This window comes from Nilaparvata lugens, chromosome 3 (genome assembly GCF_014356525.2).
Source record: "Nilaparvata lugens isolate BPH chromosome 3, ASM1435652v1, whole genome shotgun sequence".
Taxonomy (NCBI): domain Eukaryota; kingdom Metazoa; phylum Arthropoda; class Insecta; order Hemiptera; family Delphacidae; genus Nilaparvata; species Nilaparvata lugens.
The window spans coordinates 75,791,495-75,813,492 of NC_052506.1; the positions used below are offsets into that span (position 1 = coordinate 75,791,495).

At 32.0% G+C, this 21,998-nt stretch overlaps 1 long non-coding RNA gene across 3 annotated transcripts; it reads right to left on the reverse strand.

Moving 5' to 3' along the window:
* Positions 1–1,364: 1,364 nt before the first annotated feature.
* LOC111051913 lies at positions 1,365–15,946 on the reverse strand. Of its 3 annotated transcripts, XR_005570908.1 has the most exons (7): positions 15,562–15,667; positions 14,791–14,971; positions 13,663–13,828; positions 11,791–11,977; positions 10,609–10,712; positions 9,014–9,275; positions 1,365–6,286 (listed from the first exon to the last, which is right to left on the reverse strand). It is a non-coding gene; the product is annotated as an uncharacterized LOC111051913 (long non-coding RNA). The 3 variants fall into 3 exon arrangements; XR_005570906.1 differs by lacking the exon at positions 9,014–9,275; XR_005570907.1 differs by lacking the exons at positions 9,014–9,275; positions 13,663–13,828 and having other exon boundaries at positions 15,562–15,946.
* Positions 15,947–21,998: the final 6,052 nt, after the last annotated feature.

Consider the following 21,998-nt stretch of genomic DNA (forward strand, 5'->3'; position numbering starts at 1 on the left):
CAATCTTTCCAGGTGAAAAGGATGCCGTGTAAGACCATTAACTACTCTATATAAATAAATGTAAGATGGCTTGGAGATTACGTCTGGACTTTAATGTTGGAATTTTGAACATGATTCTGAGCTGTGAAGTGGGATATGCAAAATAGGGATAGTGGCCAAACTTTTTAAAATACAGGTAGCGAAGGAATTTATTTTGAACTTTTTCAGGAGAATCAGAATATTCAGCATGATAAGGAACCCTAATAATTGAGGCATATTCCAATCTACGTCTTACTAACGACTTGTACAGATATATGATGGTACCTAAATTACTGGAATGTTTGCAAGTTCTAATAACAAAGCCCAACAGTCGATTAGAAACATTTAAAATGTGTTCAATATGAAAGATGAATCTGAAATCGCTTTGAAAATAGACTCCTAAGTCCTTACACGATATTTTGATTGGAAGAGCAGAACCGTTCAGCATGTAAGAGAAATTGAAAGGAAGATTTTGTCTTGAAAATGTCATTATGTGTGATTTATTAGCATTAATTTTTAAATCATTCATAGAGCTCCATGTGCCATCTTCATCCAATTAATAATTTATGAATTGTTAAATTTGGACTAGAAATATTGAATACTATTTTACAGGTATTTCGGCAAGTACTATGCTGATAGAAAAGCCTTCCAATACGAGACTAGGATAATGAAAGAGAATGTACACATATAAAACCAGCAAATACATGGTGTCAGAACGATTTATCTTCACTGTGAAAATATGAAAAACGCCGATTAAACATGCAAGCCAGAGAGACTCACGCCAACTGGACAGGCACAGTCAGAGCTGCCGCCTGCCGCTCATGTAAATTGATACCGATAAGCCCCGAATGACTGTGCCGCAATCTATGGTGTGTTGCTGCTGTTAACTTCTTTTTTCATTCAGCAAGCTCAGCTACTCCTCCCAACTCCACTCAGATCTGAATCTTGTTCAATTATTACAAATTTCAACTATGTAGCTTTCTGTTTTGTACAAGTACACCAAATATCAATGATCTCTCCGCAGCTTCATTGATTGATTAAAAGATTTTGAGAACAAGCACAATAACCTCATATCCAAGAGTATATGAATGAGAGAGGTGTGAAGCGGGTTCGCTTAACTGATGTTCTCACTTTGAATAGTGAATGTGATATTATGCTATTATTCTATAATATCATAGTGTTATCAGTATATACCTTGTATATTATACGATAAAATAGGATAAGATGGATAGAGAGCGTGCATACGTAATTTCTTAGTGAAAGAGCTATGTTAAGAATGCGAGAAAAATGCTTGTTTTTATGTTTTCTGCGGTAAAGTTTTGAGTAGGCTATAAGTTTTTTTCAGTTTTTTGTTTGAGTATAGCTAGCAACTTGTCTATGGCTTTAAATAGTCTCAGCCTATATTTTTCATCAATGTATTTTTATACAAAATATTGAACTGAGTATTATACTGATTATATGATGTGTTGGATAAGTCTATCTTACCTATAATATTGAATAAATACGAGTGTTCTATAATAGTCTTTGACAATATCACCGTTATCTTCTAAAATATATTGGTAGACCTACTTTTGTTAACAAATCAGTCTCGACGATACGCATATTCTATAATATAGGAAAATATTATCTATCTTTGTTTTCCATTATTTTTAAAGAACGCGGTAGTTTTGTAATCTAATGACAATCATGCAGTCGAGAATCAAACCTTACAATGTTATCAAGTATATTTTTGAATGCTGTATTGATTTCTCCAATTGTAATTGGATGAGTAAACTTTATTATGATCATTAGGTGAAGAGAGATTCAATAGACAAGCAGAGTGAGTTAAGTTGAAGAGCCTATCATCAGTTGGATTGGGAGTGAGATGTTTTGTTTGCGGGCAGCGATGATTGAAGACGGGGCTTCGATTTCCGAGCCAGCAAAGTCGAAGCCAACGTGCCGTACATTCTTGAGTGGATTCGTTGAGAAGTTTTACGCCACTCACTCACTCCTTGACCGACTCGCCAGCTCCCTCTTGTCTGCTCTCACCCGTTTTCTCAGCAGAGTAGCCAATTTCTACCCTTTTCCAATATTGCTTCTCCTTTTTCTCGCTTTTTCATTCTCAATACCTAGTCGGAAAATTCAGTGACGCTTGTATGTAGATGGGCAAGGAGATCCTGAGTTCGTTTTTTATCTTATTCTAATCGATTAGAACAAGATAAAGAAATTGCTGAAATTACGGTTTGAATATTTTCATGTGCATTGTTGTTTCATCAAATAATTTTTCAAATTCCAGGATACGTTATGATATTAGATTGAAAAAGTGATCTTCAATTAGTTACATTCATGATATTATGATTTTATTGTTTTAGAGTATAACTATATCAATTAGTAGTCCTACGTCCTACAGGAATAAAGTTCCGAATAATGGAGTAAACGATCAATCTCTTCATCCCAATAGTGAGTTTGTATTTGATTTTTGGTTTCAAAATTTCAAAAAATCCAATGTTTTTAAGTTTTGAGTTATGGTTGAGTACGATTTTTCATTTATTCTTGGTTCTTAATCCATTCAAATCCAAAATTTTGGTTTGTATATTTCTGACTCGAAATTTGTTCCGAATTGTTCAAGTAAAGCAACATAACCTACTTTTTTGACATAGGCTACTTCTATCAAAATCGGAAAGGGAAATGTTTTGGGCTAGGTCTGTTGGTCCTTTTCTGATCATGTATATGTTTTGTGTATTATGGAATGTGAAATGAATAAATAAATATCCTATGTTGAAATAGGGGGTCCAGTAAACTTTATCTACGTTTTTCAACAGTGAAACAAATGCCTTGCCGTAACACTAATAAAGTGCATGATCACAGTTATGATCACTGATGTCATTACTATGGAAACTGAAACTTCAGTATGGGAAAACACAGTTGAAACTAGTAGCAATTCATTAGAATAGTAGTGATAATGCAGAGGGAATAATTGGCATTGTAGGTGTGTGGTGAGTTGGAATGAAGTCAGCAGCAGGGTGGTGCGGTTTGATTGAACTGGGGTCTGGGGCTCGAGCATTGGTCAGTGCAGCCGAGCTGCCGGAGGCACTATCAACTATTTAACCCGACCTGTGACACTGGCACCGCAGTCATAGATTTTTTGATGACCGGCCTTTGTCTTGGAACAATCGGCCGTCTGATGGTCAGGCAGGGTCGCAGATAAAGGCTCATCAAACGGCAACGGAAGGCTTCGAATTTATAGTCGTTTTGAATTTAGGGCCGGTTTGTTTTCGGACCCTATTCAAATATTTTACCTGTGTGTGCAGCACTCACTTGCTGAGCAAGCTCTCAATGGTTCGGGGAGTCGTAAATCCCAGTGCTGATATTCAACGAAAAAATAAACAATAGTTGGACAATGAATTCGTCTGAGCTCTGGATATGAGCGCGCCCCTACATGACATCCTACTACACGACTCATCCCCTCACGATCTCCCTCTCTGCGAGCTTTTTGTCTCGCATTCTTCCTCTGACTTTTCATATATCTTCCCTACTCCCATTGCAAATCGTTTGTCATTGCTGATCATGTAGGCTTTGGTTAAAAGTACAGATTGAAACTCATCATAACCATGCTCTTTTTTAATATGGATTTTGTGCAGATATTTGAAAAGGGAACAATCAGTAAATCAGCTTCAGTAAATACGTTCTCAACCCTGACTTGAGTATTAATATGGAAAAATTCAGCTATTCCACTCACTAAAAAATCCATGTTTTTGAAATCGACCTGGGAGTCACAGACAGTTATTAAGAATGGGAAAAATATCTATAAAATAAAAAAAATCACTCACTTATTCATTTATAACATGATAGCTTAAGGCAATTAACCGTTAGGAGACATTAATGTATAAGAATTCTCTTTAGCTTCTCAAATTATGGTACACAGGTTTCTCTTCAGGACTATGTGTATTCCATGACTGCTCTGAACTCATTCTCCGAATCAGATATTGAAACATGTTGCTCCTGATGCCCTAATAATGCTTGTGATGGAATATCTGGTGGAAGTTGGTCAATCAATTATTATAAACTATTGAAAAAGTACAGAAGAACAACGAAAATAATATTATGAATTGAATGGAAATGGGAGTTACATGATACAACAATAGACGAGTCGTAGGTCGAATGAGGAGAAGAAAGGTTCTATTATTATAGGTTTTATTGTTTGGTACCAAAAGTTTTTAATTTATGAGACTACTCTCAATCAGAAATTTTCCAAACCAAATTCAATCTATAAAATGAGACTCACTTCTAGTATATCAATTTTCATTCTATAATATCAATGGAATGAATGACAAAAGTCAAATCTTATTATTGTCAGAATCAATATGAAAATCACGAACCATTTATATTCTAAACTTATCACTGAGCTAATTAATTCTTGATCACCGATTTATCAACTCCCATTGACTTGAAAAATTAAAATATCATGTTATTTCTTATCTTCAAAGCATCGCTTGTGATGATTTTGTATCCTCTTTCTCGATTGGTGATGATTGATCATTTATCATAGAAGGGCCTAGATCCTAATATGTACTACCCACTCTTGAGACTGTGTTGTAGGAGAGAAAAATTGAAAAAGCTGATGAAGAGAGATGCTCTGATGTGGGTGGTCTCAGGCGATTGAGACACAGGAAATATCTATAGGCTTAGACTATGTTGTATCTGTTGATTCAGTATTCGCCGTTTGGGGCCAGAGTTGACTTCATGCTACTCTAGTTGGATCAGAACAGAGGAGGCAGTCAATGTCGCTCTGGGAGTAGAGACTTTTTGCTACGGTGAATTCCATTATTTGTCGTGGAGATCTTGTGGTAACTGTGACAGGGGTAAATAAATTTCGAGAGGGGCGAGTATGGGAGGGGGTGTGCCGTAACAGGCCCCCGAGGAGTCGACTAGACCCCGCGCTCGTCACAGTGTCTGCCTGTGAAGCAGTCAACGAGTGGCCCGTCGACTCCGCTCCAATGTTGTAAAACAAAAATACTTGCTCTAGCAACCTTCTTTTTCATATGCCAACGAGTGTTTTCATTTCGAGTAAGCTTTTCCTTTCACTATAACGCTAGTCTCACACCAACAGCAGAGCGCTTCTTTGGAAAGCTGAAAAGCGAATAAATTATTCGACTGATTAGACTGATCTTGTAGAACTCATCAAGTCTCTGAATTGGTGAGAATCAGAATATCATACATTTCTTTACATTATTATATGTAGGGCCTACATTCATCTACAAAATTGAATTTTTTTTGGTTGATTCCTTTAGATATTAATATTCACGCTTATTTTTCTTGTTGATAATGGCTGTTTACGGAGATTATTGGAAATATTGCATAAATTTATTTAAGTTCACCCACTCCATGCTACGATCGCTTTGGAAAATCCAGTCATTAGACGCTGAATCGAGATGAGATTATAGACAAGAATCTAATTCAATTATTCATACTCACAAATCTTTATAATGTGTCTAATCATCATACATTCTTAATTATTAATTTAACATTGATTTGCGGTATTGAGTTGAAATTGAAATAATAATTTTGATCAATTTCAAAAGTTGAGGTATGATCAATTTTTGTTGCAAAATGTCTAATGGGTAGTTTGGTCGTTAATCTTATAAGTTACCAATAGAAGAGTACCTACTAAATCATATTATTATTATTATTACCGTATGGCTTTCAATGGTGGGGAGACCCAAGGGTAGTTCCACCTCGCCGTATATAGTCCAAAGTTCCCTAATAAGCACAACACCTTCAATTTACACTTTCCACTTCGAAATAGAGCTCTTTCTGATGATAAAATTCCAAACATATACAAAACCGAAACAAAACACAAAATCACTACGCTAAATTAATTATAGATTGTGAGAAAAACTAAAATTTAAAATACAACTATAGTTTAAGGCTGAAATAATTAACTCTACAAATATTTCCAACAATGAATATAATAATGTTCACATTATGTCACCATATGAAGCCTTACTTCAGTTATTGATTATTGTTTTTACTGTCATTGCTGCTGAGTGGACTGACTCTCGATATTCTGGGTCTGGAAGTGGGGCGCCTGGTGCGTTTTGGAGTGAGCATAGTGGTCGTCGGTGGACTCCTGGTGATGATGACTGGAGTTGTATTAGCCTCGGGTCTGATGATGATGATGTGGGTGGGTTGGGTGGTGACTGCATTCGAGCTGACGGGGCGGCACACGCCGTTCTTGTCATGCATCATGCCGGAGGGGCAGTCCCTCACCGGTCCCCCAACAAACGCCCTGCAAACATCAGGCCACTTTACACAACTCATTTCTAGATAGCTCTCATCAGATTAGGAGAAACGCTGAATAGGTTTTCAACACAGTACTATAGGTAGAAACATTATGTCAAACTCCAGAGCCCTTCAAAAATTATTCTCTTGTGAATTTTCATATGCTGAGAATTCGAAAGTACAGTAGCATAATATCTTGAACACTATTTTTTTATAATATTTATGATAATTATTTGAATGATGATGACCCATTGATAAAATGATAAATTATAGCTGTTTAGTTGAATTTGTTATACATTTGTATAGGTATTTGAATACGGTACAACAATATAATAAAATTAAATTTGAATTGCTATACATAATTAATTCTATGTAAATCATGAATTCATTCTACCTATTATTTCATTCATTTAATATAATATTTTCTTTGATTGCACCAATTTACTATCTTGTTTCAGTAACAGTATACTCCTCTACTGTATTTCTCTGGTACATTTTATAATTCATGATTTGTTATGGGGAGTTGAATATTAACACCATATGCCTATACAATTTCAATCGATATGTGATTATCCATTTATTTGATACTAAATATATACTTCATAATATAGCTGTAAAATCTCATCGAGATTATAGAAGAATAATCATTTATTCTGTAGAACTGTGAACAGATTAGTCTACATAAGAAGATTAATATAGTGCATGCTGTTCATTAAATTTAGAGTTATGAAAAGGAAGTGGACGACTACCGTAGCCCGAAAAATAATATGGAGACTGTAGCATATGTGAACCAAGAATTTTAACAAAAACTGGATCTCATTTACGTTCAAAACATAGCATAATATCAATTTGATTTGGTAAAATGGGTAATTCATTTCTCTTCTCCAATTTTGCATTTTGTTTCTTAATTGGTTGACGGTTTAGTTTTCACAAGAGTGAAATTAAATAATTCATTCTCAAATCTCTTTCAAAGATAATAATTTTAGCAGAATTACAGTACCTACTTTATTCTAAAACAATTGAACTAACGATTTTTGATAAATTCATTGATTTTCATAAAAATTATCATCATAACTAATCACATGAAACGTCAAAGCCTAACGATACTTGAGTTTTTATTGTTGGTAAAACCTAATCGGTTGAAATTAAGTTGAACTAAAGAGAGACTACTTCCGTTAGAATTTGTTCTGTAATTGAGTAATGTACCCTACTCATCAAAACCATCCAAGATCCAACTCTTTAAAAATCGCTAAGGACTCGCATTCTCATAGAACAACAATCTGTTCAAGTAGCTATCAGAATCAGATGGAAATAAATCTGATCAAATAGACCTACAATGAATACCAAGTTAACAATGGGAGTATCCAATAAATCCTAATTATTATGTCATTTTTTAAAATTTCATATTTAGCACAATCAAGTTCATTCCATAGATGAGAAATAAACATTAAAATAAAAGACAAAATTGATTTCAAATACTGTAGTATTGGCACAAAATAACTTTGCAAGAGGGATAGTAGAATATAGAACATAACTCATATAAGATTGCTCAATTTGAATCAGATTGACCAATTAAAAAAACTGTATAGGCAATAATAATGCACCGCACAAATTAGTACAATATATTTTAGTGAATATTTTTGCTTATTCATATTTCAGAAGAACAATATTTATTCTTGTACATGAATAACATACTCTACAATAACTCTGAAAGAATGTTATAACATCTTTGAAGACAGATATTATGGTAAATTAAAGATGATAGGCATAACTGTCAGATTTGAATCAACATATAGGTGGTTGAATGGAGTGAGTTGGGTCTATCTTTCATGAAGGAGATTTTTTCTTCCATTCCGCAAAATTATCATTCATATCAGATTTTCGTATTTTCACTGGCTTCACTCATCAATTTGAACAATAATGATACGTTATTCACACAAAATATATGAAACTATTAGGTTAGAGGTCCACTGGTAAATTTTAAAAAAATACCCATCACATATCAATTTTTATACCTGCATAGGCCTAGGCTATATTTTCAATTTTTATTATATTCTCAATTTTCCATTTATTGAGAATCCTGCAGTGACAGAACCATTGATGTTGGAAAGTGTTCAAATCTCTTAGAACAGAGTATATATGTTATAATTTGTTAATCATGCTAGTTCGTTACACTTTGAAGTTTATCAGGTGTTTTAATTCTTCGAATACATAAGTTAATGGCATACGAATAATATTTCAGCGAATGAGTGGTATGTTCTATGCAGTGGTATGTGTGAATGATATTCTCTTTCGGAAGTGGATAAATTAGTGGTACATTACTCCTCATTTTTTCCAATCGGACGTCTGATATTCCCTTGACTTGTTTTAATTTAGTGATCGCATGGGTTGTAGGATTGCAGCCCAGCTCCCATTTCCGTATAGTGTATTTTCTCACATATTTTTTCAATCTGAAAATTGTACTCCGCACACCCTATACTCATGAAAATGCTGAACTGTTTCATCCGATTATTATCTGTATCTGTAACACTCATATTGTTCATTTTTCAAGTCACAATTCTTGTATATTTTGTGGAAGAGGATTGCAAAAAATATCACATATAAATTCAATACAATTAATGACAACAATCTTTGACAGAATCAAGGTATCCACTAATAAATGTTTAGATGAGGAAGTACCTAGATACGGTGTAATCTTCATTATCACGCATAATAAATACCTTTTGTTACTTACCTATCATGGCGACTTGGGTGACCATTCACAGTAAAATTAATTGCTGGTAATAATAAGAGAGCAAGAAGCGTTGACCAAGTCTGCATTCGACAACTTATTGGTTAGAAGGTGTGAAAGTCACTACTTTATCACGAATGTTGATACTTTTTGACATGCCTCCTAGAACTGTCGGTGGTGTTCAACTGATAATCTATTTTCACTCCCATTGAAAACTACATGTTTACCACATACCAATGTCAAGATTGGACTCCCATAGACACTCCTGCAAAATAGGCAACCTGATGACCCACTTTCTTGGAATGTGGGCCTTATCAACGATAGCCTAAAGGAGTAAGTTAACTTAAAAACAGTGTTTGGCTATTGCATAACAGTAATCAATGTGGGTACATACAAACTTGAATAAAATTACGACAAACTTTGACTTTATACTATTTTGTAGGTATAGAGAACTTGAATGTACATAGTATCACTATGCAGGCATGTAGGTCTAACTTGTGCGTTATTAAAAATAAAAATGGAAAATATCCATGAGCAAATCGCTTGGAATCTATTATTTGAATACGGTACCGTACCTACCGTTGAATCGAGTGCCCTTTATCAGGAGAATTCAAGTTGAAATGTAAACCTAATAAATTGATTAATTAATTTTCTCAACTAACTGCTTGATTCTTTTTTCAAAATTCTTGTCAATTGAGTCCCTCGAGTGATGTTTTTGCCTCAATTAATATTGTACTTCTTCACAAGACCTTACATACGTGAAAGAATTTGAAAAAATCAAATTCAATCAACTCAATTGAAAGGAAAAGCGTTAGGAAGCTTCTCAACAGCTTAGCCGAAGATGAAATAATTGAATTTTTTTTCAAGTCAAGTAGCATAATGAACCCAATGGTTGATTCATTGAATATGAGTTAATGTAGGCTATAAAGCACACACCTCTTAAATCTGAAACAACCATTACATTCATTCTATCTTATTTATTCTCTTATATTGAATGGCCAAAATGAAACGTTCCCATATTCAAATTATTAGCTTACATAAATCCCAACAAGTAAGCTATATAGTTTATTAATTATGCGTACCTACTGCAATAAGTGATCAAAATTATTGTGGCAGGTGGAATCTAAATCTTCACATATGTATTCCACAATTTTAAGTACCTAAAACATTCACGACAATGACATTTTACCATACAACTTCATATTGATTACTTGGTTGATAGTGCTAATTCCATTCACTTTTTGTGATAATGAGAGATCAGTCTAAGTTCACAGTGTTGAACACTTTCCAGATTTCAAATTATACAAGTTTAAATTATTGTGTATCACCTTCAGAAGTCAGCAAATGAATAGTATACGTTAACATTCAAGTATTTATCTGAATTATTGAGTCATCGAATTATTTGAGTATGATCATGAATTGAAAATATGAGCTGATAGTTGGTGAAGTTCTATTATTTTTATAAAATGATATTTCCCTTATCTCCCTCGACTCTCAAGAAATAACACCATAATTTTTATATCAAAGTATGTAAGAAAGTGAGAAGATTTCAACAATTTCTATCTTGGAAGAATTTTTATCACAATTGGCCAACATACCACTAATACCATCTAACACCGTCTCCACCATCTAACACACACGTATTATATCTGCATTTGAACTTGTATCCTCTTCTACGTAGATTGGATGTGGCATCAGCAGTCTAGAAAAAACACATTCTTCCTTTAAATGTTTTCTTTTTAGACCTAGTCATAGAAAATTTTTAATTCATCATGGATCAAGCAAGATACAGTTGAATAATTGATAAAATATTGGAACTGGCCGTTTTGGAGTTCAAGATTTTTCAACTCAATAAATTTTTCACCTCTATAAAAGGTGAATGATCTTTGCTTAATTACTCATATTCGTATCACTTGAATATCACATATTGATTGTGAATCAGATTTGATTGATAACTTTTCTAGAGCTGAAGCAGCAGTCACTGTCAAAATGAGAGCTTCAAATAACTACGACGAGGCTACAAAATTCATACATATACGGTAGTAAAATGTACTCCATTACCGTAGGTACCGTACTATAGGTCTAATTTATCCAGTTGGATGATTATCCAATTCAACCTTGTTGGATGTTCTCTATTCAGTAAAGATTGAACTTTCTTATACTGGTATAAAAAAAATAGGTAATAGACAAGGATACTTTTCATCTCCCTACTTATCAAAGTGTTGACAATTCCTTTATCATTGTGTTTGATTCTAAAAAATTCATTAAATAAAAAAACAATATTTCTGCACGTACTGTAGACCTACTATATAAATTAATATAATTATAGTTATTTTCAAGCTTTCAAGACGTACCATGAACCTATTATATTTGTTCATTTATTAGAGAAAACAATACAATAGTCGGAAAAGAAAAACACAGGCTATTGCCCAAAACTTCTTCAATTTCCTAATTTTGTCTTAAATTGTCCAAATATTATGTAGGTTGTAGGTTGTGTCCATTTCAATTTATAAACCAAATCATCAATCTGAATATACAAATCAGAATAAAACAATCAATTAAAAATTTAGATAGATTGATAATAAAACTTCCGTAAAAACATTAAACAAACTAAATAATCACAAAATAATTCTATAAAAACACAAAAATTTTGAGCTCGAAAAATATTATTATTATTGATATAGTATTATAGATATACAAATATGGTAGATCTGCATTATTCTTAACAAGCTTTGATACACTCTAGACTAATAAATTGAGATCTTGTGTCATATTTTTACCTGCAGTTTAACACACCTCCACCCTCCATCCACTTTGACTGGAGTTTGACCTCTCAGGCAATTTGGCTTCATTGGGAAAATATTGTATGGATCACCACTGATTATTGTTGTATCAGCCCTTGATAATATCACTACTGAGATTACCAAAGTCAAGGCCCAGAAGTGTAATCCAATATATAATTCAAACCTACAACATTAAAACCAATTCAAACGCTCGTGGGAAATAATATATGGTACCATTAACTGATGTGTGCATCTGGACAATTATTTTCAGCCTATAATAATTATCAAAAATCAAAATATAATTTGATTTGATTATTACATCAAATTATATTTTAACTGTTGGTAATACTGAGAATATAGATACTTTTATAATAATTAACTGTAAAATGAGCAAAACAGTATAACTATGGATGCAAATTTTATTATTGCCTACAGGCGAACACAGCAACAAACGGATATGTATGTAGACAGACGGTGGAAAAATTCATTCCCAGGTGTATGAATGTAGCAACGCAACAGATGTCCTTATAATTAATTATGTCTGACTGCATATTTATGTCTGCTCACGTCTGAATACAGAAGTTGATTTTTTCCGTCTGTCTGTTGCTGGGTGCGTTCGCCTTAAAATCCTCAACCATATAATAGGCAATATTGAGAGAGCCCTATGACTTATGACTTGACACTGCTACTATAATGAACTATAATCGAATTTTGGACTATAGTGAAGTCCACGTTATAATAGCAGTGGAGAAAGATAGGAGAACAACGTTGCCGATCCTCCCTGTCTTCTCAATGCCTTCTTGACGGTAGCTGATACAGGTTTATTAATATAATATTAACTGTTCATTCTCGTTTAAAATAATCAATTATATTTAATTATGCAAGGTATTATATTTTTCAATAATTTCATAATTAAGATAGAATATTTTGTAAATTGATGTTAATTTACAAAACAATAGAATATTTTGTGAATTAATGTTAATTAATTGTTAATTAACAATTCTACATTGTTAAAAGCTGATCTGGCAACAGAGCAAAGCGAGAGAGAGATAGCACTATCTGCTTTGTTGAATGATAGACAAGAATAGCACTATCTGCTTTGTTGAATGATAGACAAGAATAGCAATACCATTGCTAATCAAACACTGCCATTATAACGTGGACCTCACTATAGTAGATATTGTATTTTTTCTAATTGGAGAGAAAATGTATCATTTTAGAACATTCTGTATGTCTGAGTAATTGGCATATTATATATAGGCTACGTAGCTTAATTCTATTATGCTGTTTATTGTCAAAAATTACATTATACAATAACTTATTAAATTTTCATGTAATATTTTGTAAAATGTTTTTGAATTGAGTTTGGTACTTATTCCCCTTCTTTTAACGTTGAATTATCTACTCATTTAATTTTTCCTTCTTGTTTATTTTTTCTCCTATGTAAATATTTTTACATACGGTAGTCTTTCATACTCTTTCTTTTCAGACACTGGTTTGTCTATGTAAGGAGAATTCAAGTGTGCCTATGTTTTTGGTGGGATATGGTTCCATGTAATAGGCCTATTTGGAATCCATCTATTGTTCAAAAATTATCCATTATACTAACCTTAATCCACACAATTTTCAAGCATGAAATATAGTAAAAGATAAATATGAATTTAGAGAATAAATGTTTTTTCGATTGGTTTCTTAGAAAAAACATTTCCCACTTTTATCAGATTACCTATATTCCATCAGTTTTTGAACTCTGGCATAATAATTATAAACAGAATCAATGTGATATATTTTCAAGTTTTTTAATATTGATGAAGAAAAGTAGAACTTATCTGTAGTTACTTTTTGTATATTTAAAGAAGTGGAACTTACCGGTTGAACATTGAAACAAATAGGCTACAGTAGGCTACCTCTAATTCCCTCCTTTACTTGCTCACCAATATAGTACTCCATCTCCCATTAACACTAACTTGCTAAGTATTTTGGTTAGCGATTTACACAAGCGACACAAAATTGATAATGTTTCAAATACGGTAGGCTACTAGGAGGAAAAAAGTATTAAAACTATATTCTTATCATCAGTATTTTTACATGAACAATAATTTTTGAAAATGTGTCAAAACTTATGAATAGGCTAATAAATACACACCTCTCCCCCTCATTGATGAATGGATTAATGACATCGAATTGAGTAATTAGGTTAATTATTTATCTTTTGTTGAAAACTGTACTAGGTAAATGTGGAATGTTTTCCATGGTATACAATCCACATCTAACGACCATTCAGGTTGAAAATTATTTATTTCCACAATATTACTTTTATTATGTATTTGAAAGTTGTGGATTTTTTATTTTTGTCAATAAAACATTTCATTTCATATATTCACTACTGTATATATATGAACCCCATATTACTACACTATTTTGGGAACAACTGGAGAGTTGAGTAGTTACGTATTGGCAGCAGAAGCTCATCCAGATAAGAAGAATTTTAAAACTACAGTATCATTTTTGATAAAATCTTGATCTTCTATATTATCAAAAATGGCTTTGCATCTCGGAAATTTTGCATTACTATGTAATCATCAATGATTTCTCAGAATAATGGATCAATTACAATTTTCTTGCATTTTTATTGCCCCAAAGAATTACAGAGTTGAAAGCTGGGCAGACTTTCCTTGAATTCTATATACAGATAAAAATTATTGAGAAATCGCATTCAAATGCTAATGAATGAATAGTTAATTTCTTCAAGTGAACAATAGCCTACCTCTAATCTTCAGAAACCTGATTATTTTTTCTGAATAGCCCATAGGTTTCGTTTTAGAAAAATCATCTTGAGAATGCAAATAAAAGTATATAACAATATTGATCTATCTTAAAATAAAGGTTTTTACATTTTCAAACAAATTCATCACTTGTGATATGTGATTGCAATTGGAGGATTGGAGAAATATAGGCTAATTATTGATAATATTAGTCACAAGAGAATATATTCACCTGGATTTATTAAACACATCTCCATCCTCCTTCAACTTTGACCGGTCTTGTGCCACTCTTGCAATTTGGCTTTTCCGGAAAAACCTGGGTTCCCTCACAGTACGCAACTGTCATGAGTGACAAGAGTATCAACAAAGCCAATAAAAATGTCCGATAGATGATTCCAAGGTTGAGTTTTAACCTATTGAAATAGTAAAGAACGAAATAAAAAATAGAGTTTCGATATTTTTATAATACTTACAAAATAATATGTCAATTTCAAAAAAAGGTTTTAAACTATTAAAATAAAATAAGAATATTTATATGATGTGAAAACGAAATATTTGAATTTTATATTCTATTCTGTTGCACTATTTATGGAAAGAGAATTAAGTTGGACTACCTATATTTTCAACTCTAGTATCTACTTATGTAGAAATAGACCTATATCTATGTAGGATGTAATTGTATGAACATTATCATAATAGCATTTATCATAAAATTCAGTGAGCTATTAGTTCAAAGTTTGACATTGCCGTCAAAAAATTGAACAATATGAAAAGTAGAAGCCTAATGGGTCTACATATAAATCTAAATTATTTATTCAAGTAGCATAATTTCACAGATATTCTGTCAAATTTTTAAATATTCAAAATAATGCATAATTCTGTAGAAGAGAATAATTACTACCTATATTTGTAAACAGATAAATGGATAATTTAGTTTGACAAATATATTTGGGAAGTTAATTTAAATCAAAGATAAATATCGAGTAGCATTTGTTGAACTCACCGGTAAAACAATGAGAAACCCCACATCATCATCTATTATCTATAGTACCTTCTGCTTATTGCTCTCACCAACAACTGATCAATAAACTACCGATCAATATTTTAACACGAAAATAAGAAGTAATATCAAGGTCTATAAATTATTTATAGACCTTGAGTAATATGATATTATTATTTAATTTGACACAATGAATGTGCTGGAAATCGATAAATTTTATCAGTTATTTGAAAATGTAGAAGTGCTGATGAGAAAGTGTCAAACATATGAAGGACTTTCTGTGCCTGTTCCAATGAAAATAAAAGATAATAATAAAGCCATTATAATGTTCATCATACTTCCCATTAACATCATTATTTTAACAATGCCTCTGTCACGTATGTCGATTATTTATAATGATAAGATCTAGACTCGATAGTGTCACTACCTGGTCATATGGGACATAAATATATAATAATATTGTCTCTTTTGTGTATAGGGCTACTTGTAATATAAATAGAAATAAAAATAAAAATCTCACCACCCTTTTTTGAATTATTTTATCACAACATGTGACAACATTCTGACTACTTTTCGACTACTTTTTCGTACGGTATTTTATTCTCATGTTGTGATAAAATAATTCAAAAAAAAAAGGGTACTGAGATTTTTATTTTTATTTCTATTTATATAATAATATATTCATCTCATATTGATCAGAATTTTAGAGTTTCAAATATTATGATTCATGAACAGTCATTATTGTCATTGACAGATTGTTTATTTGGTTGTTTTCAATATTGACTGCAGCACCATTCTCTATATTTAATAACAAATGTGCGCTCGTGCGATAGATATAGAAAAATGTTATTGTATACTCGAGGTGACTTTCATGTCTGGCATTGACTGATAGGTTTATTCAAAGGTACCACCAAGGTACCTAGAATACATGCATTCTAGGTACATTGGGTAGCCCAAAATTATCTTTTTTGAGGAGAGCTCGTTTGATAGGACTCATAGTAGTCCGTCTGATCTAGTGAAGAGGCTTGTTTTTTATGGTACAGTTTTTTCTGTCGCAGTTCAGGCAGTTTGAAAAAGAATTGTATTATTATTAGAGAAGACAAGTTTGAACCGATTCATTAGTTCAGATAATTTGATATTTGTGAAGTCGCGTCTATCAGTGAATTCCAAACGGAAGGGCATCTCGAATGGTAGGTGTTTTTGTAACTCAAGTAAAAAAGCAAAAAATTGGGTACTTTGGAATGGAGGCTGATTGCGTAATATTTTACAGAAAAATTACCAGCCTAGGCCCTATATACGAAGAATTGGCTTTGAAAAGAGTGGGATCAATAGCCTTATTCCTACAAAATGAATAAATTCTGGTGCATTTTCCAAAATACCCTATTCCAAATATTATTATAGTATGGATATAATTTTAGATTCCAAGCACTGACTCGACTGATTCTAATCTACAAATTGGCAACTGCGCTTCCACCTATGACTCTATCCATCACTGTAATTGACTGATCTCCCTCCGTTTCTTTGGACCGCATATTCCTCCAATTCAGAAGTAATTTTGTACGGAGTATAGGTACGGTACCTTATATTTAACAAATTGTACCTATATCTCCATCTCTCTTTAAACAAAAGATAACAGTAGGCCTATAACTGCTGGCCGATTCCTTTATACAAGTGATTCTTAATCTATGAAAATAATTTAATACGTGATAGTAGAAGTAAAATAAGAAAAAAGTTCCTATAAACATATATCCATAAACACTTCATTAGCGAGCTATACAGAATGAAAGATTTCGCCCGGAATTCAGTTCCTCTGGTGAAATACACCGATGCTGAATTGTTTAGGGACTAGTTTTTGAAAAACTTATGATGGATTTTTTTTACCTCTACTATCACGTAATAAATTATTTCACCATAATTAAGAATCACTCTGAATAAGTATGGATCCTATCATTTTAATCAGCCCAATGTTATAAATGATATAATTACTTAAAGCCCAATGATATAAATTACTAAGAAATGTGTAAAAGAAATAATTTTATATCAACTTATTAATTGAAAATGCTGTATTTATTTACATTTGTACGGTATTTGAAAAATGTTCAATTGGATTCTGCTGGATACGGCATCGTTCTGAATACAGAAAAAGACAGAAAATAGAAGATGATAAAACATTTCGGAGGTCAACAGTAGAATCAAGTACGATGAAAGTCAGTTTAGAATCACAGTGGAATATAGATTGTTCTTTGTGAGGGGGGGAAGTCTATCACCATTGGCTGAACTGTTCAGATTGTCCTTGTTCAGATTGTGAGAAGGTGTCAATGTTCTCTTGGAATCCACCAGGACCAAAGCCTATTGAGACGTCAGTGCCTTGCTGCTGTTCTTGGAACGAGGACTCGGAAAAGGAGTCGCCGCCGCCCCATTGTGGGAAGGCCAATGCAACCACTGCGCTCATTGCAACCACCAACACCACCATCAACAGTCTCATCATTCTGCAATCAAACAAAACTATTTATAATTATTTTGTATTTTTTCTGTTAAATGGAATTTTCAATAATTTAATTTCATTGAAATCTTTTGAAGCATTAAATTTATTGTATTTCCATCCAAAATTATTCGATTGACATATTGATTCATACAATAAGTATAGTACATATCATAAGTATATATCATCAAAATAAATTGATAAATAGAATTTTTCTATTACCATTCAAATTAAACTGCATCAACAATCTCTCTACAAACAGCGTTTGGAACTGTCATTACCGTATTATAATAGACATTTTTTTCTAATTTCTTCCAAACATCACAATGTTGCTTAAAATAATGAATTATGCTAGTCGTCAAGCCGAAAAAAGTATGTAACATGCAGTATTTTGACATTTCCATAGTCTTACATAGGAAATACTTGAAGCTTTATAATAATTATTATTATGCTCAGTGGAATAATGTTTTTGATCTCGTATTCCATAGACCGGGGAGTCCGGTCCCGCAAGATGTAAAATTATCACTACTCAATAAACTGAATAAAAAAAGTAACATCACGTACGGAAGGCTACTGGATCTGTTTCTTCATTGAGTTCCTCTATATTTGTTTCAAAATCATACAGAGAATACATTTGAATTATTGAATTGAATTAGAACAATAAATATTCTCCGAACCAGCTAGCCTATGCAATCAACAATAAATATTCTCCGAGCCAGCTATAGCCTATTATGCAATCAACAATAATACATTGAAAAATAGAGAAAACAGAATGATATAAAAATTAAGCACAATAATAGCTTACTTGATTCAAAAATATCTTACATTCTTATTATTACCGTATATCTATTTATCGATCCCTATCCAATAGAGAAGATTCAAGTTCCCCTTTTTTTGATATGAATTATTTTAGATAAATATAAATCAGTATTTTGTTTCTATTTCAGTAATCAAAAAGTATTCTAGATTAAAAATTATTAGACTAGATTATAGTCTGGATAAAATTTATGAAAAAATAATAATGTAATAATTCAATTATGTAGAGAAATAGTACAGGCTCAGCCTAGTTTCTCCTCCAATGTCATCATAATAATAAGAATTATGATTATAGTGTTTCATACAATAAATGAATTAATGTTAAAAATGTTTTTCAAATGGGTAGGTAGGCTATTTTAGAAGAGGAATTTTGCTCATGCTTCTTCATCAACTTTTAAATGGCTGGCCAATTTAAATATGAATTTGTATTGATAATAATCTTATCTTTCGATGGCGAGCTGTCATTTGCACAAAGATTAATTGGACCTGTAATACTTGTCTTCATGCCATACACTATACAGTACCTATATTATCATATAGTAGGTCTATTGAGACAAGGACTTTAGCTAATCTTCAGCTAGTCAATCAATCACGTTTTTTTTACTGCACCAAATCCTATAATATTACCTGGAAAGTAGAACTCGAGATCTTTGCTGTGCCCTTTGCTGGTCTTGGCTTGTTTATACTTAACTAATATATTTTGAAAGCTAAAACTGTTTTAAAGTGACAATTCTCCACAGAAAAAAATTACGCGAACTGCAACTGTTTGTGATGCAGAGAACTATTCACAAATCAGGACAAATCCTGTTAACTTTCAAAATATGTGACACTATAATAGCTATATAACTATATAACTATTAGGTATAAGGTATTAGCTATTAGCTATTAGCTATTAGCTATTAGCTATTAGCTATATAGGTATAATAGCTATGGCTATAATGGCTATATATTATAGTCAGCACTGCAGCAGTGCTATTTATATGTTTCAAGATAGCAATTATTTGCATATCTCAAGGGCAAATCAAACACATTTTAAACATTTCTATGCATTGAGCAATTCAAGCATATTTTAAACATTGCTATGCATATGAGCAAGAATGCAATTTTCCAGCTAAATAAATCACGTGTACCAAGAAGTGCATTAAATAAACAGATTGCTCCATTTAACATTCACCTAGCTGTGATTGAAACAGAACTGCGTTGTTCACTAGAATCAAAAATTGAGAATATTTTTTTTTGTCTTGAAAATACTATTGATTAATATCTAATGACAAGTGCCAAAATATAATTGGAAAATTACTCTCACATTCCATACTTATTTAGTATAATAGTCTAGGCTATCCTACTAATAAATTACACTCGTAAGAGTTTTAAGGGGGGGGATTGAATGTTTTATTAAACGATATGGGGATGTATATATCCTTCTCCCCCCCTGCCATAATGGAAAAGAGTGTTATTGTTTTTCTAGCCGGATCAGATACTAATTGACTTTTGATCGCATATTTCTTTATTTATTGTATAAGCAGAAAAAAACATAAAGGGAGAAACTCGCTTGAGTTAGTTTAAAAATTGTTTTGAGCGAAAATTATAGCAAGATATTTAATAAAATGTTATGATTTCCCTTACCTCCGCCTCAAGTTTTTTTTTCTGGAGACACCACTAGTTGGATAATTCAACAAAGCAAGTGGCGCTTTGCTTAAAATACCGTAGTACCTATATCTCGTTATTAATATGGAAGAATATTATATTATTAAAGGCATATAATTATTATTTTATTCGAGATTAGTTTAATTTATATAACATTATCCTTGCGGCTTACTCACATTAATTCATTCAATTTTTGTATACGGTGTAATTAATTACGTTTTGCTGGCTTTGACAAATTTGTATGTGACTAATATTTGTCACTTTGCCTTACTTGAATTAATTATACTGCATTTCGATGTTATTGGAATATTTTTATTTCGAATTCTCTTCTGAATATTTATTCAAATTCAAAATGATTAGGATCTATGCCTACATAGGAAATATCCAATGTGTAATTTCAACTCATAAAGTTATTGAAATGTTCACAATACTTCCTATTTACACAATTATTATATTTTATGGAATTGAACCATCACATAAAATATTTATAATTATTCTGTTTGGTTTTATTTATATTTTTTATTCATTTTCATTTTATTTTTTTCATATTTTTAATTCAATAATCATTGATTTTAGTTTCTTTCAACTAGAGAATTGTGCAAGATGATAAGAACTTGCCAACTCACAAAGTTAATTGCGGAAAAAGTTATCAAACAATCGTTTATTGTTGCAGTTACCTATAAAAATACTACTTGCTGTGTTGTTGAAAAGTTAATCATCACAGGCTGGAGTGTCATCAACTAGTATTGTCATAACAAATCCATGTATAACCATAAAGAGTGCCCCACGAAACGTGTATCAGTCGAAGACCGATTCTACATAAAATTTGCAACAAAAAATGTCCAGTAAAATCTGAATAAAATAATAAGAATTGTCACTTTTTGTGATAGAATGAGGAATTGAAACTTGATTGAAAACTGTTAAATAATGTCTACCGTAGAAAATGATAATACTCATCTATTTCACTATCCATGACGAACTGCAAGTAATACAGTAATCCATTTTTAAACTATTTTCAACAACACTACGCTACACTGTCTAATTTTTGAATATTAGTTACGGTATTAAAACTAGTACTCACTGTGGAGCGCTTTCGGATTTTTTAAATCCATTCTCAGCACTAAAGGTGTTGAGAATTATTCAATTCTTTTCAATTCAATGATCATTGATTTTAATTTCTTTCAACTAGAAAAGTGTGCAAGATGATAAGAAGCTATGCACTTTTGAGTGTTGAGAATAGATTTAAAAGATCCCAAAGCACTCCACAGTGAGTACTAGTTTTAATAACTAATATTCAAAAATTAGACTGTAGTGTCGTTGAAAATAGTTCAAAAACGGAAAATGATAATATGATAAATATAATTCTTTGAATAGAATATTAATATCTACTTACTTGGAATGATGAATGTTTTTCAACAGTTTGAATAATGTACAAACAGTAGTGCACAACAACACTAACCAATTGACAAAATCAAACTGGAGATTTGTTTTGAGA